Here is a 14,996-nt window from a genome sequence, read left to right on the forward strand (position 1 = left end):
TAACCATTGTCACCCCACTAAACTTTAATAACCGCAAAAAATTCTCATGTAACTGATGGATTCTAAGAGATATATTCAGTTTTATGTTTTTGCTACTCCTAAAATTCTCCTGCACTGTATCATATTTTGTGTTCTTTAAGTTCTCAATAAAGTAGAGCTGGACTTTAAGACTGGTCTTATCTGTGCCAGGGGTTGGTGTCTGAAGTTATATGATAAAGACTGTATCTACATTTAAGACAAAAACAGCCAAAAGAACAGTTATGGAATGATAAGTAGTGGCATGCAAAGAATAGGACAGTTTTCTGTAGTTGCTAGCTAGCTAAACTTATAAGTGAAAACCACTTAGAACTTATAGAGCATGTAAGAATTTATCAGGGACATTCACATAAAACAGACAATTCTTAATATTATCCCATATAATGAGGACTTCTGTATTGCTAATTGTTGTAGTGGATACTGTACATGGCTTAGTCACTATTTATTTCCCCTTTCTACCTTTTCATCAGAATTCTGATTTTGATCAGGGAACCCACTAATGTCCATCAACGAAGCATGATAATCCTAATCCTTCCTAATAGTCCTCTAAAATATTGTGCAACTGGTTCTACAAAGGCATCCACCAATCAGAATGAAGGGCTGCTTTAAGACAGAGTGGGGTTCTGAAAGCTCCTTGCTGCAAGGAGCTAGCCACTCGCAGGTCTGAAGAGTTGCCTGTCAAGAGCTGCTGAGATTAGGGTTGCAGGAGAACTAGGTGGCCTGAGTCAGCAGCTGTTTAACAAGTAATCCGTAAGTATTTCAATACTTCAGAAGTGGAAAGGCCAATAATGGTGCAAATCAGATAAATATCAGTTTTGCTCAGTTCCCCTTGCCAGAAAACAGGCAGTTAGAGTTGTAGCCAATGAGGCTGGAAGAGAAAATTTCTGCGTGATTTCTAGGAAAAGTTACTCAGTGATGAAAAGAAACACGTAATACCCATTAAACAACAATTCCCCAATTTCTACCCCCCACCATTAGCAACCACCATTCCATTCTCTATCCTCAAATTCTATGAATTTGACTATTTTAAGTACCTTATATAAGTGGAGTCATGCAATATTTGTCCTGTGGATGGCTTGTTTCACTGGTGTAAAGTTACAGTCACATAAAATGAATAAATTCTAGATATCTGCTGTACAACAGAGTGCCTGTAGTTAACAATGGAATGTTGCACGCTGAATAACTATTTAAGAGGGCAAATTGCATGTTAACTATTCTTACCACAAAACAAAGGAAGAAAAGAAAAGAAAAGAAAAGAAAAGAAAAGAAAAGAAAAGAAAAGAAAAGAAAAGAAAAGAAAAGAAAAGAAAAGAAAAGAAAAGAAAAGAAAAGAAAAGAAAAGAAAAGTAAAGAAAATAATAGGAAAGGAAAGGAAAGGAAAGGAAAGGAAAGGAAAGGAAAGGAAAGGAAAGGAAAGGAAAGGAAAGGAAAGGAAAGGAAAGGAAAGGAAAGGAAAGGAAAGGAAAAGAAAAGGAAAAGAAAAGAAAAGAAAAGAAGAAAGAAAAGAAAACAAAAAGACAATAAATCTTTTGGAGGTGATGGGTGTTTATTGTGATGGCTATCACAGGTGTATATATGTGTCTAACTAAACTCATCAAAACTTGTACAGAAAATACTTGCAAGTTTTCTGTATATTAGCTATAGCTCAATAGGTTGAAAAAAGAAAGGAAACATGAGACACTCCCTGACATACACACAGAATAAATATATCAACATGCACGCACACACATGTGTATACACACACAAACACACACAGAAACACACAGTGGACAATGTTTTGTTTTCTTGTACTGCCACAAACTGTAAGGAGCCACAGCCAAGGATTAAATTTATAACTCAGGATCATATAATCTAAAAAGGGAAAAAATGTGGATCCTTGATGAAGTAAATTGGGATGTGGAATTAAATAAACCTGTAGGTACTTGCCCTATCCAACGAATGTCTGTTACATAACATCATGTATTTGTAGTTTTTCAATTCAAAGACTAATGGCTTTGACCAAAAAAACACAAAAAGTAAACAAAACAAACAAACAAAAATGACATATATATGTATGTGTGTGTGTGTGAGTGTGTGGGTGTGTGTGTGTGTGTTTGAGTGTGGATAATGTACATAAACGTATACATAGTCAAAATAATATATAAAACTATATTACATTTATAAAACTATAAATACCAGGGGTGCCAAAAATCTATACACATGATTTGTATTCATCTTTTGTTATCGGTGTATATTATTTCAATTTTAATAGTTTTTTTCATTTCTTAAAATGTGTATACATTTTTTGACACCCTCTGCATGTATCCCTGTTTCCTGTTGTCTATCATTTTCTCATTAAAATAGTTGAAAATCATAAGAAAGAATGAAAGAAGATCGGAAAAGTTAAAGATAGAGTGCTATTCCAGGAACGAGTCATGTGAGGCTTAGAGAATTTTGTGATATTGGTTTGTTATAGCTAGAAGAACATACCTCAACTACCTTTACAGTCTACAAAGTCACATGCAGTAATTCCTCACTTAACACCATTGATAGATCCTTGGAAATTGTGACTTTAAGCAAAGCAACATACAACAAAACCAATTTTACCTCGGCTAATTGACATAAACAAGAATTAACTTCCTATGGCATATTTCTGGTCACAAATACATCACTAAACTTCTAAATAAAGACCCAAAACATTTTTAATATTAAATACTGAAATAAATGTGAGCCATATACACATTTAAGAAAGGTTAATAAAAACAAATAAGTAAGTAATAAAAAAGTAAGATAATTATTTTGAACCCACTTAATCCAGATGAGGGTCTCCAATGGCCAGAGCCTACCCTCGCAGTTGAGGGCACAAGGCAAAAAACCAGCCCTAGAAAGGATGCACTTCCATCCCAGGATGCATTCACCCACACCCACACCCACTCAGACTGGGACAGTTTAGACACGCCAGTCAGCTCACACGTACACCTTTGGGATGTGGGAAGAAACCGCAGTCCTGGAGAAAACCCTCGCAGACATAGGAGAAAACATGCAAATTCCACACAGACCGTGGTCACACCAGGAATTTTTTTCCCCCTCATCATTACAATGGAACGACATTGAAAGAAAAGACATTATTTGAGGATCTGCTATACATAGTGCCAATTTTATTAGCAATGGTCAAGCACTACTATAAGTAAAATAAGTACTTGACCCCTAACATATAATCCATGAGTAAAAAGTTTTGTAATGGCTATATTTCTTTTTTTTTGTCTGTTAGCTCACGCCTAACTTTTATACTTAAAACAAAAAATATTACCTTAGGTTACATTTTTAGATTACAATCATTCATATTTATATATAAACAGAGTAATTGATTAAAAATACTTATGCAATTATTCTCGATGAATTCACTAACAAAACATGTTGACAGTATTCTTTAAAAGCAGTACTAAAAATTATTTAAATAATACTTTAATAGAATAAACCACATAAAATGTTTGACCAAATAGTCTTAATTTCCTGTTATTTCAAATATCAGAAGGAAAATAGTTTATCTTACTAATTACACAATATCACATATACTTTTTTCTACTTAAAAATAATTTTTAACGTATTGTTTAAATTTTATTTTTTTAAAACTTCATTAAACTTTAACAACATTTAACTTTTAGGAGAGAATGGCTATGTGACCAAAGGAATAAGAATGACTAATGTACAGCTTCCTTTTAACCAAAACAAAAAGACCAAATAACCAATATGCTAAAAAAGAGAATACAATAAATACAAATGCTACATAATGCAATGTGTGTAAAAACTTGGAGTGAATGTTCTTTGAAAATACAAACAATCACAGAACCTCTAATTTAGCACTATTTAACAACAACCAACATAATTGTTTTCTAAAAAATGGAATTATAGATATGTATGCATAAACAATACTAAACACCTTACAAATACATATTTAAAGGTGTAAAATGTTATGGATTAATGGCTGTGGCTTGTTCTCAGAATAATGACTCCTCTCCCAATCTTCTTTGATCACCTTTATTAAATCCCAACTAATATATTTTTCTGACCTCAGAGAAAAGAAAAATTTGAAGTGACAATCATTTAGTAGTCACATGCTTCTTTCAAGTGTATATCCTCACATAGAAAATCATTTAAACATGTGCATGATGATAGTGGGCATTTTGTGGGTCAACTAAGCTTTTGTTTATCTTATTATCTTTAGTGTATAATACTATGTCTTTATATTTTGTTCTTCTGGTTAAAGCTGATTTGAGGGTTTTTTGTTTGTTTGTTTGTTTTTCCTTTTATTTGCTGCCTAGAATTTCCTAGTAGAAATTTGATCTTTCGTCTCCTAGAGAACACATACAGAAGTTTCATTGCAGGAAAGTACTGAAATTTCCAGGTATCATTCTTTACCAAAATGCTAGAAAAACATTTGGATAATTCTTTAGCCAATGATGGTTACCCTCTTGACTGTTACTTTTGATTCAGTTGTGTTACTAATTTATATTTGCAAATACCACATGAGTTCTGTACGATCTGTTCATACCGATTGAAGTTTAATCTATCATTAGGCCATACTTCCTGTTGTGTCCAGTTCAGACATTTGCTTCCATAATTACAGTAAATGGCTGTTTCATTTTGGTTTAGGTCAAAAACTTGGTGTTATGACTGATTATTCTATTTCTCTCATATCGCCAATCCAAAATGCAAGCAAATACCCTTTACTCTTAACTTCAAAATATATCCAGATTCTAAAACCAAAACTCACCACCTAACCATCACCATCCTGATAAATGACACAGAGAAGCATGCATTACTGGATTAGCTCCCTAATCTTATCTCTGTTTCCACACGTCCATTGACAGTCTAAGTTCAGCATCATAACTAGAACAATACTTTTAAAACTTAAATCAGAGCACCTCAGTCTTCAATACCAGACTCTGTTAGCAGCCCATCTGTCATGTGGGGCGTCCGGCGGGATTTCAGCTCCCGCTCCACACATAAGAACGCAGGATGTGGCTAGACCAAAAAGGAACACCCACGGAGCCATAGGTAGGGAAGTCATACCACTATGGTCTCACTGGAGGCTGGGTTTACACGACGTGCGACCTGCTGTCCGCTTTGCTGCCAACCGACCGACTCTCCTTGACTCTCCTTGACTCCCCTTCAGTCTCCTCCTTCACTCTCCTCGGCTGCCCTCCGTAGCCGCGGCAGTTATATCAGTGGCCAATGGCTCAATGGCTACAGCTGATGGCCAACCAGCCACAGCTGACAGCCATGTGCTGTCCTAGCCAGCACCTCTCCACATGAGGCCGAGAGCCTGGAAACTGCTCTTTGGGGCTCTGTCCCCACACCGTCTCACACAGACTAAAACAAAGGCACTTAAACGGGTCTATAAGGACTTTCTTTTGTTCACTCGGACAGACACAGGGCCATCAAGAACATTCTAACACCTGAGGATCTTTCTACTTGCTCTTTCCTCCAGATAGCCACCATGCTCTCTCCCACTGCTCAATGTCACTTTTTCAGTGAGGTCTTTCCTATCAAATATAAAATAACAACTTGTCCCTATCAGTAGAACTTCCTATTTTCCTTACATAGTTTTTTCTATAACACTTATCATCTGACACATTATATACTTAGTTTGTTTCCCTGTTTATTATTTGCCTTCTTCCATCAAAATGGAATTTTCAGATTTCTGGTCTCCAGTCTGGGATGTAAGAAGTTTGGAGTTGCTACTGACTCCTAACCACAAATAAAACTCTGAACAAAATGAAAAAAATCAAAATCTCTTCCTAGATCCATCAGAAAAGTGATTTTACAGTGTCCCCAAAATTGGAGAGACCAATAGAACTACAGAGAATCATAATTTACCAGCTTAGAAATTCATGAACATCAACCTCCTGGGGCAGGGAAAATTAACTGTACAGATATACAGGCACAACTGTGCAACAGAAATATTGCATGTTCGGCTCCAGACCACTGCAACAAAGCACATCAGTGTTGTTTTTGCTAGTGGAGGGTCTTGCCTTCAGTTTGTAAAAAAATGCAACATCTGTAAAGCGCGAAAAACTAAAACACAATAAAACGAGGTATGTTTATAATTGATGAATTGGCCAAAGCTCAGTAAGGATAAGTCTGCAGTTAAAAACTCCAGAGGGACCCAGTCACAAGGGAGCCCCACACTTTCCTGATTTTACCTCCAGGAGCTCAACCCATTTCTTCCAGTAAATATCATGGAAAAACTCCCCCTTGCTTCCAGAAGAGAGAGGGAAAAAGAACCATTTTGAAACACACCTGAGCACTCTATTTTTCTTAACAAGAACTCCTTTCAGGGAAAATTACTTAACCAGCTGACCCTGCTGGAGTTTTATCAGAGCCTAATTGACCTGAGAAAAGTGAAATACCCAACCCTAGATCCCTCTAACATTCCACAGAGGAGAAAGGAAATGCTCATCCCCAGTCTACTCCAGCTATCTCGTCCCACCGAAGGGAAGAAAACTGAAAAGCACTTGTGAGGTTAATAATCCAGAGATTCAGGTTTACTAAAAGACTGAGACCTAATCATAGGAAAACAGGATGTCTCCGTTCACTCCTTACCTATTGATAAGGCTTATTGGTTCTGACAGAGCAACAGGGAGAGGATGGGCCGGGATGTGCCAACTAACAGGAGCAGCTCAGAGAATGGAGAAATCAGTCCTAAAAAGCTGCAGCCGCGAACATTTGCCCCAACAAGAAGCCTAATGTCGTGGGATCTTGGAAGTTATATGGGGACCTGCAAGGAAGTCCTAGCGTTCCTCTTGCCGTATACTCTGGGTGCTGCATTCCTCTTGCCGTAGACTCCGCCACAGAGTCTAGCTCGCTCCACCTGTCATGCAAGCCTCCGTTCTCCTGGATGCTTAGTCTCTGCCTCTCAGAGTCACAGTACGGTGACACCTCGCTCTAGAGACCCCGCCACGTAGGCGGGAATGGGCTCTGGCTCAAAGGCTGGGCAGAGGAAGGGCTGCTTAGGCCAGAACGGGTGAGTGAACTGTGCATATTGAGGCTACAAATGTATAGACTTCCTAAGAGCCTGGGGCCATGATACACATTTGTGGAGCAGAACACTGAGGCCCGATCCCAAGGTCACAACCGCCCTAAGGTTCCGTTCCGTTCCATTGCCCATCTTCAGGGCAAGTTGTTACTCTTGGAAGTTACTAGGTGTCCAGAGTTTGACCCAGGAGACACTTGGAGGCTTTCCCCTGAAGAACAGCCTTAGGACACTGCTCTTTCTAACCCAGTCAAACCAGCACCCTGGCCCTTTTACCCAAGCCCTGCTATCTGGAAATGTTCCTTTGAACACCGTGGGAGCTGATCTCAGGCTGGGGCCAGGGCCTGGTCCAGTTGCATAGAGTGTGGGGTTTACCAGCAAAGTGAAAAGGGCACATTTGGAACCTGAGGATGCCCTCTGTGGCCTAAAGCGTGTGGGGCGGAATGTTCCTTCTCTTACGGGAGTAACTGCTTGGTCCTTTTGAGATGCAATGAAGAATTACAGATCAGCAAACATGGTATAGAGTAAGGAAAGTTTACTAGGATATGTTCTAAGAGAAGAACGGGCCATGTCAAGAGAGACAATGACCCCAAAGGGTCTGGGGCTTGAGCTTTATAAAGTTGGCTCTGAGCCAGCTCTGTGTGTTATGTACAAACTTAAATCATTTGAATAACATGTAGGTTATATAACTCATTCCTTTCAGTGCATGCCCTTACTCATAATGCACATAGAAAAAACCAGGGGGAGAGAGGTTAAAACCACAATGCTAATTTATTGTAACTATATTATAATGAGTCTAAACTTAAGCCAAGGACAAGCTTTAACATTCTGCACAGGCATTAAAAACCAGATAATTCTGGTTGGATTTTACTTCCCTGATACCAGGATGTTCTAACCACAAAATTAGTACTTGGGAAGTGGACATGGACGGTGCAAAGTGCCAGTCACTTTATCGCCCACCCCTCCTGTCACTCATGCCTACCATCTACTTAACACTTTTACAGAGTACACCATGTCTAGCAAAAAACACATATATACTAGAAAGTATAAAAACATACTTTGAAGACACAGCATTAAAACCAGATTCAGGTATGGCGAGGATATTGGAATTATCAAACTGAGAATTTATAACAGCCATGATTATATAACTATTCTAAGGTCATTAATTATAAAGTAGAGCATGTAAGGACAGATAAAAAAAGATGGGAACCCCAAGAAAGACTGAAAAAGAAATGTTACAGATCAAAAACACTAACAAAAATGAAGAATGTGTTTGATGGGGTTATTAGTAGACTGGCCGTGCCTGAGGCAAGAATTGCTGAGCTAGAGAATATCATAATAGCAACTTCCAAAACTGAAAAACAAAGAGAAAAATATACTTTAAAAAAAATACCCAAGAATTGTGGAACTACTTCATGGGTAACATTCACTTATTCAATTTAATACCTGGGGATAACAAAGGGAGGGAGGGAGGAAAAGGAAAGGAGGAAGAAAGAAACACAAGAATTCCCCCCAAATTAATGACAGATACTAATCTACATATCCAGGAAGCTCATAGAACACAAAGTAGGATAAATGCCAAGAACTACACCTAGGCATTCTATAATCAAAAAAAAACAGAAAATCAAACAAAAAATAAAAAGAAAAGAAAATCCTGCAAGAAGCTAGAGAAAGAAAGCATGTAACCTACAGAAAGCAAATAATTACTTTTATTTTTTCTGCAGAAATCATGTAAGAAGAGAGTTGAATAAAATAAAGTGTTAAGAAAATAAAACCAACACCATAGAAATTTGTACCTTGAAAATTATCCTTCAAAACTGAAAGGTAAATATTTTCTCAACTAACAAAAATTGTTCAGGTTTGTTGCTTGTAGACTTGCCTTGCAAGTAAAGTTAAAAGGTGTTTTTTAGAGAGAAGGAAAATTATATAGGTCAGAATCTCAGATCTACATAAAGGAAGGAAGAGCATCAGAGAAGGAATAAGTGAAGCTATAAGAACTTATTTTTCTCATTCTTAATTGATCTAACATACAATGTGTTCAAAATAATAATGTATTTGATTATATATATATACACACATATATATGTACATATATATGTATATATATGCATATGCATAAGTAAAATAAATGATAGCATTGATTCAATGGATAGAGAAAGGAATTAGGATTGTTTTATTGTGAGATAATCACAAGACCTGTACAATGGTACAGTGTTATTTGAAAGTGAATTTATATATTGGTCAGGTTTCTCCAGAAAAGCAGAACCAGTAGTAAATATACATATATATTGTTAACCAGAAATAATGTGCATATCTATCTATCTATCATAGTTATATGTAAAGAGAGATTTATTGTAGGAATTGGCTCACACAGTTATGGAGGCTGAGAAGTCCCACGGTCTGCTGTCTATAATCTGAAGAATGAAAAGCTAGGGGTGTAAATTAGTCCATGTCTGAAGGCCTGAGCACCAGGGGAGCCAGAGTGACGTAATTCCCAGTTAAAGGCTGAAGGCCTGAGACCATGTGGCTGCTGTTATTCCCAAAGTCCCAAGAACCAAGAACCAGGAGATCCAAAGTCAGAGGGCAGGAGAAAATGAACAATTCAGCTCAAGAAGAGAGAGCAAGAATTCACCCTTCCTTCATAGTTTGTGTTCTCTCTCACCTCAATCGATTAGATAATGTCCATTTATATTTCTGAGAGCGGATCTTCGTTACTCAGTCTACTGATTCAAATGTAATGTTTATAGCAGCTTTATTCATAATTGTTATAATCTGTAAGCAACAAACTGTCCTTTAGTAGGTGAATGGATAAGTAAACTGTAGTACAGCCAGACAATGGAATATTATTCATCATGAAAAAGAAATGAGCTATCAATATAAAAGACATTGAAGACTTAAATGTATATTACCAGATGAAAAAATAGCCAATTGCAATACACTATATGACTCCAAATATATGACATTCTGGAAAAGCCAAAAACTGTGAATACAGTTTAAAAAAATCAGTCATTGCCAGGGATTAGAGGCAGGGAGGGAGGGATAAATACAGCATAGATTACTTTTAGGGCAGTGAAATGGCAGTGGTGGATACATATTATTGTAAACAGGTAGAATGTGTACAAGCCAATAGGATATACAACATTGTTAGTTTACTAAAACCAAGAGAATGCATAACACCAAGAGGGAGCTTAATGTAAACATTGACTTTGGGTGATATGATGTGTCAGTGTAGGTTCATCAATTGTAACAAATGCCCCAGTCTGGTGGGAATGTGGATAATGTGGGAGGTTATATATGTGCCAGGAAAGGGAGTGCATGTGACATTTCTGTATCTTCCAGTTACTTTTGCTGAGAACCTAAATCTGTTTTAAAATATGAATTCTAATTTTAGAAAAGATTAAAAAAGAACAAAAAATGCAATTTCCTTGAGGACAATTATTTATTCTTTAGATTTCTATTCCTTCAATTTTAAGCTGGGCATTCCACATAATAGGCACTCAGTAGTTCTTTGTTGAATGAACTTCTCAATGGCTAAAAAAAACTTTGCTACCTAGATTTCAGTAAAGCCTAAAAATGAATGGACGTTCTGAAATAAACAATTGAGTCACTTAGAAGAATCTTCACTTTATACTCAAAGGCATTTAATTATCACAGCCTTTTCTTAGTGTTTACAATTGTATGATTACAAAAAATTTAGGGTTTCTTTTGTGCGTGTTTTTGTTAGTGTGTGCATGAATACGGTTGTATAAATTATAAGAATAAAATATATAACTATCGTTTTACCAAAAAGGATAAATGCAAATATAATGTAGTACTTCAGTGATTTACAAATATATTGTCGTTGTAATATGAAGATAAATGCACATGTTGCATAATGATTTGCTATAAAACATTTTAAGAACAGCATCAAAGAAAAAAGAAGCTGATCTCTGTAATGTCAGGCTGCATCACATTATGCAGTATCAACACTAGAAAATTCAAAACAGCATATTATGTGGCTTGTCTTATTTATAAAATATTCAGACATTTGGTTTCTTTAAAATGCAAGTACAGTAATCACTCCAAGTTCCTAATTAGGGAAAATGGTGCTGTCTCGGGTTCCTAATACTAAGTAGCTAGATTTACCAATTTTCCTGACACAGTCCCCGCATATAAATGTATCGTCTCTGACCCCAAATGAAGGGCTTCATTACATCGTGGTTGTAAAAGTGCAATATATGGAACAATAATCTGATCTAATCTTAAAAATGTAGAAAAGGAAATATATGACATGGATCAGTGAACCGGAAAACACCTTTCAGAAGTGTCAAAACAGTAGTATTTACTGTTATTAAAAGTATATATGCTGATTTTTTTTCATTACAATAGTAACTCATATTTAATATGGCAAGAGCAGAAAGATATGGAGAAAATAAAATTTAACCTCATTCAAATATTTTCAATAGTTGGGTAAATAACCTTATGGAGGATAGACGGGGAAGAATAATCATAATGTACACAAAGTTTCATAATAGTCTTTTACCCTTTAACAAAGTATTGTGAACCTTTTTTCATATCATTAAATGTTCTTTTTTATGCATCATGCAATCCCTTGCTAATTTCTCATGATTATGCCATGGTTTTGATTAGGTAATCTATAATAGTGTGCGATTGAAGAGATAAGATGCTTACACTTAACTCCATTCTACTTATATAGCTAGATTTTCACTTTAGGGTCCTTCTCATCAAATTTTAATATTTAATTAATAAGAGTGGTAATTCATTTTTCACATTCCCCACCCTCAACAGCATCTATTAGAATTCTTACACTTTGAATCCCTCAGGAGGGTAATCATTAAATTAGGATCAGTTTAACAACGTTTGAGAGCACATTTGTAATTATTACCATTAGACATTGTATTTTTCATATACTGGGGCAATGACTGAAATGAAGGTTCATGTCTTCCTCCACTTCCCTCTCTCCTATACTCTCTGAATCTCATGACCATCCTGTTCTATTTTTCTGGTCCTGAGGATGATGGTGAGAGGTAAAGAATTTTCAGTGTCAGTAATAAAATATTTAAATTTGATGGGAAAAATCCTAACATGATAATGTAGATAATCTAGATAAGATGGAGTAGGTGTAGTCATCCCTGATTTCAGTAGGATGTCAATGACCCTTGTTAAAAAGATTAAAGAATAAATAAATAAATAAATAAATAAATAAATAAATAAATAAATAAATAAATAAATAAATAAATTATATTAAATACACCTACATTTTCCAGCCTCCCTGTACGCCACAAAGTTTTCTAAGGTATCACTGGAAGTCTCCTGCAATATTAGGGCATGTTTTATTTTCCTACTTAAGTACCCCTTTTTTATCCTTGTTTCCCTGCCAATCTACTGCTGGTAGCCTGAAATATAAGACTAAAGGTCAATTTAAGACAGGTAACCAAGAGGATTGTAGCACTCACTGGGGATAGTGGAGCAGAAAGTTAGAAAAAGCATGCAAAAATGGTGACATCAGGAAGCTAATGAACTCTTCCAAAACTTCCTAGCTTTAACTTTCTTGATATAATACATAACATACTATATACAGAGGGTGCTAAAAAAAATGTATACATATTTTAAGAAAGGAGAAAACTGTTAAAATTGTAATACTCAATATATACAGATAACAAAAGAGGAATACAAGCCATGCATATACATTTTTGGCACCCCAATAATAATAATAATAATAATAATAATAATAATAATAACTTACTTATTTAAGCCACTTTTATCTGTCATCTACTTCATGCAGCTGAAGGTAATCCTTAACTGATATTTCCTCTCCTTCCAAAGTCACTGAGTTTTTTTTAACGCTGCTCCATAGATAAAAACAAACAAATCTTCCATACATTATCATAATTTTTTCTGAATAATCCCTTACCTTTACCTTACTGAAATCCAGATTGAAACCACAAGTATCATCTTTTCTGCTAATTTCTTAAAAAAAAAAAAAAAAAGAAAAACAGAAAAAAACTATATTGTATTTTCCCTCATCACTCATATTTTTGAATCTGAGATGACCCGAAATGGGAAAAGCACTGTCCTCCCATCTCGCTGCTCCTTCTGGACAATGATGTGTCTAATCATCCTATGATCATCTATATTCTATAAGAATGTTTTCTGTCCTTTAAGTCATGCAGTTTGACTATATCCACAATATCCATTCCTGTTTCTGTGTGGGTATTTTTTGTTGGTTTTTTTTTTTATTCCTACTCTCCATCCCTTGTAGTCCTCCAATACCAAAATAATCTGAATGATGACAATATGCACACAGATGATTTTTATCCAAATTCGTAAATGCTTTGACTTACGAATGTTCGTGCTCACTTTATGTCATCCACTCACTTCCATATACGCAAGCTGGTTGTCAGCATCATATATAAAGCTCCACCTCAAACTTTTAAATAGAAGACTTCTTACCCTGACCATAACACAGGGTTTCTCTCTCTCTCTGTCTTTTTTTTGTTTAATCCCACTAAATCTTCCATACTTTTGACCTTTCTAACGTCTCTATATAAACCTTCTGTTTTTTCTTTCCACCTTCTCCTGTACTCATCCCCATGAGCCAATGTGAAAACCACTTTTGTTGATATTATCAATTCTGTCCTTTTCTTTATTCTCTTGTGGTATCTCCTAACAAAACTCAAACTTAAATCAATGAAAGTATCTGCTACTTTCTTCTATATCCAGGATGCTTACTAGTGGGCCAGCAAGTAAAGTACATAACTGTTGGCTATGCTGCTATTAAATAATAATCTCAAATCTCAACTGAGCCTGAAAAACTACCTGTGATTCTTATGCATAACTGACATCATATGGCTCTTCTACAACATGAAAGGCAATAGAAGCAATTCATTCTGTCTCATGAGGAAAGTGTCTCAAAGCAAGTTTGTTTATTTGTATGTATGTAAACGTAATAATTTTCAGATAAAATTATTCAAAAAGTAGACAGAAAAGTTTTGCAGATATATAAATAAAGCAACTTTAGATAACTTCATGTCACCTATTGTACCTGAAATGTGTAAATTTCATTCAGCTGATGAAACTGGAATACATGTGGGAGGTATATTTACCATTCTCAGGAGTCCATAATTTTATCATGAGTAAAAACAAAAAAATATTTTTGTAAACAGGAGACTAAAAAAAGATTATATATGTATTAATATAACTGCTTCTTATGAAGTAAAATAATTTTAATTTGAAAATATGAAATAAAAAAACATACAGAAGGAAGAAAATAGAAGTTAAGCAACAAAGAGAGTCATAATTCGGTAGGTAGTCTATAGTCTATATTTATTACAGTACTACAGTAATTCACACAGTGAGATCTTGCCAAAAGGATAGACAAATTGATCAATAGAGCAGAAGAGAGAGTACAGAAATAAACCTACATAGATGATTTTCAAGGATATCAAAACAATTCAGTGGAAACCAATTATCTGTACACAAAACAGTGCTAGAGTAACTGAACATCATAACAGAAAAAAAAAGAAATTGACTTCTACTTCATACCATGCACAACATCAAAAGTCAATTTTTGCTAGATCAGAGTCATAAGTGTATAAAATAAAACAAAAAGCAAAGAAACAAACAAAAAAAAAAAAACAAAGTTGCTTTAGAAGATAAGTAAAGTAGAAAAAATATTTTTAAGTTCTATGAGTAGGTGTGTGCTTCTTAGACCAAAGGAAGTGATAACCATAAAAGGGGAAAAAAAGAAATTAGACTTAATCAAAAAACAAAATTACAAAATTTTCCTCATTAAAAGAAACCACAACTGAGGCACAGATTTTCTAAAGACTGAAAATGTACTGATAGACAACACGCATTAAAAACTATTGAAAATCAATTGTAAAAGACAAAGCAATAAAAATTAGCAAAACAAACATTTTATAAAGTAAAATATGTAAAAATG

This window comes from Rhinolophus hipposideros, assembly GCF_964194185.1.
Source record: "Rhinolophus hipposideros genome assembly, chromosome: 4".
NCBI classification, from domain to species: domain Eukaryota; kingdom Metazoa; phylum Chordata; class Mammalia; order Chiroptera; family Rhinolophidae; genus Rhinolophus; species Rhinolophus hipposideros.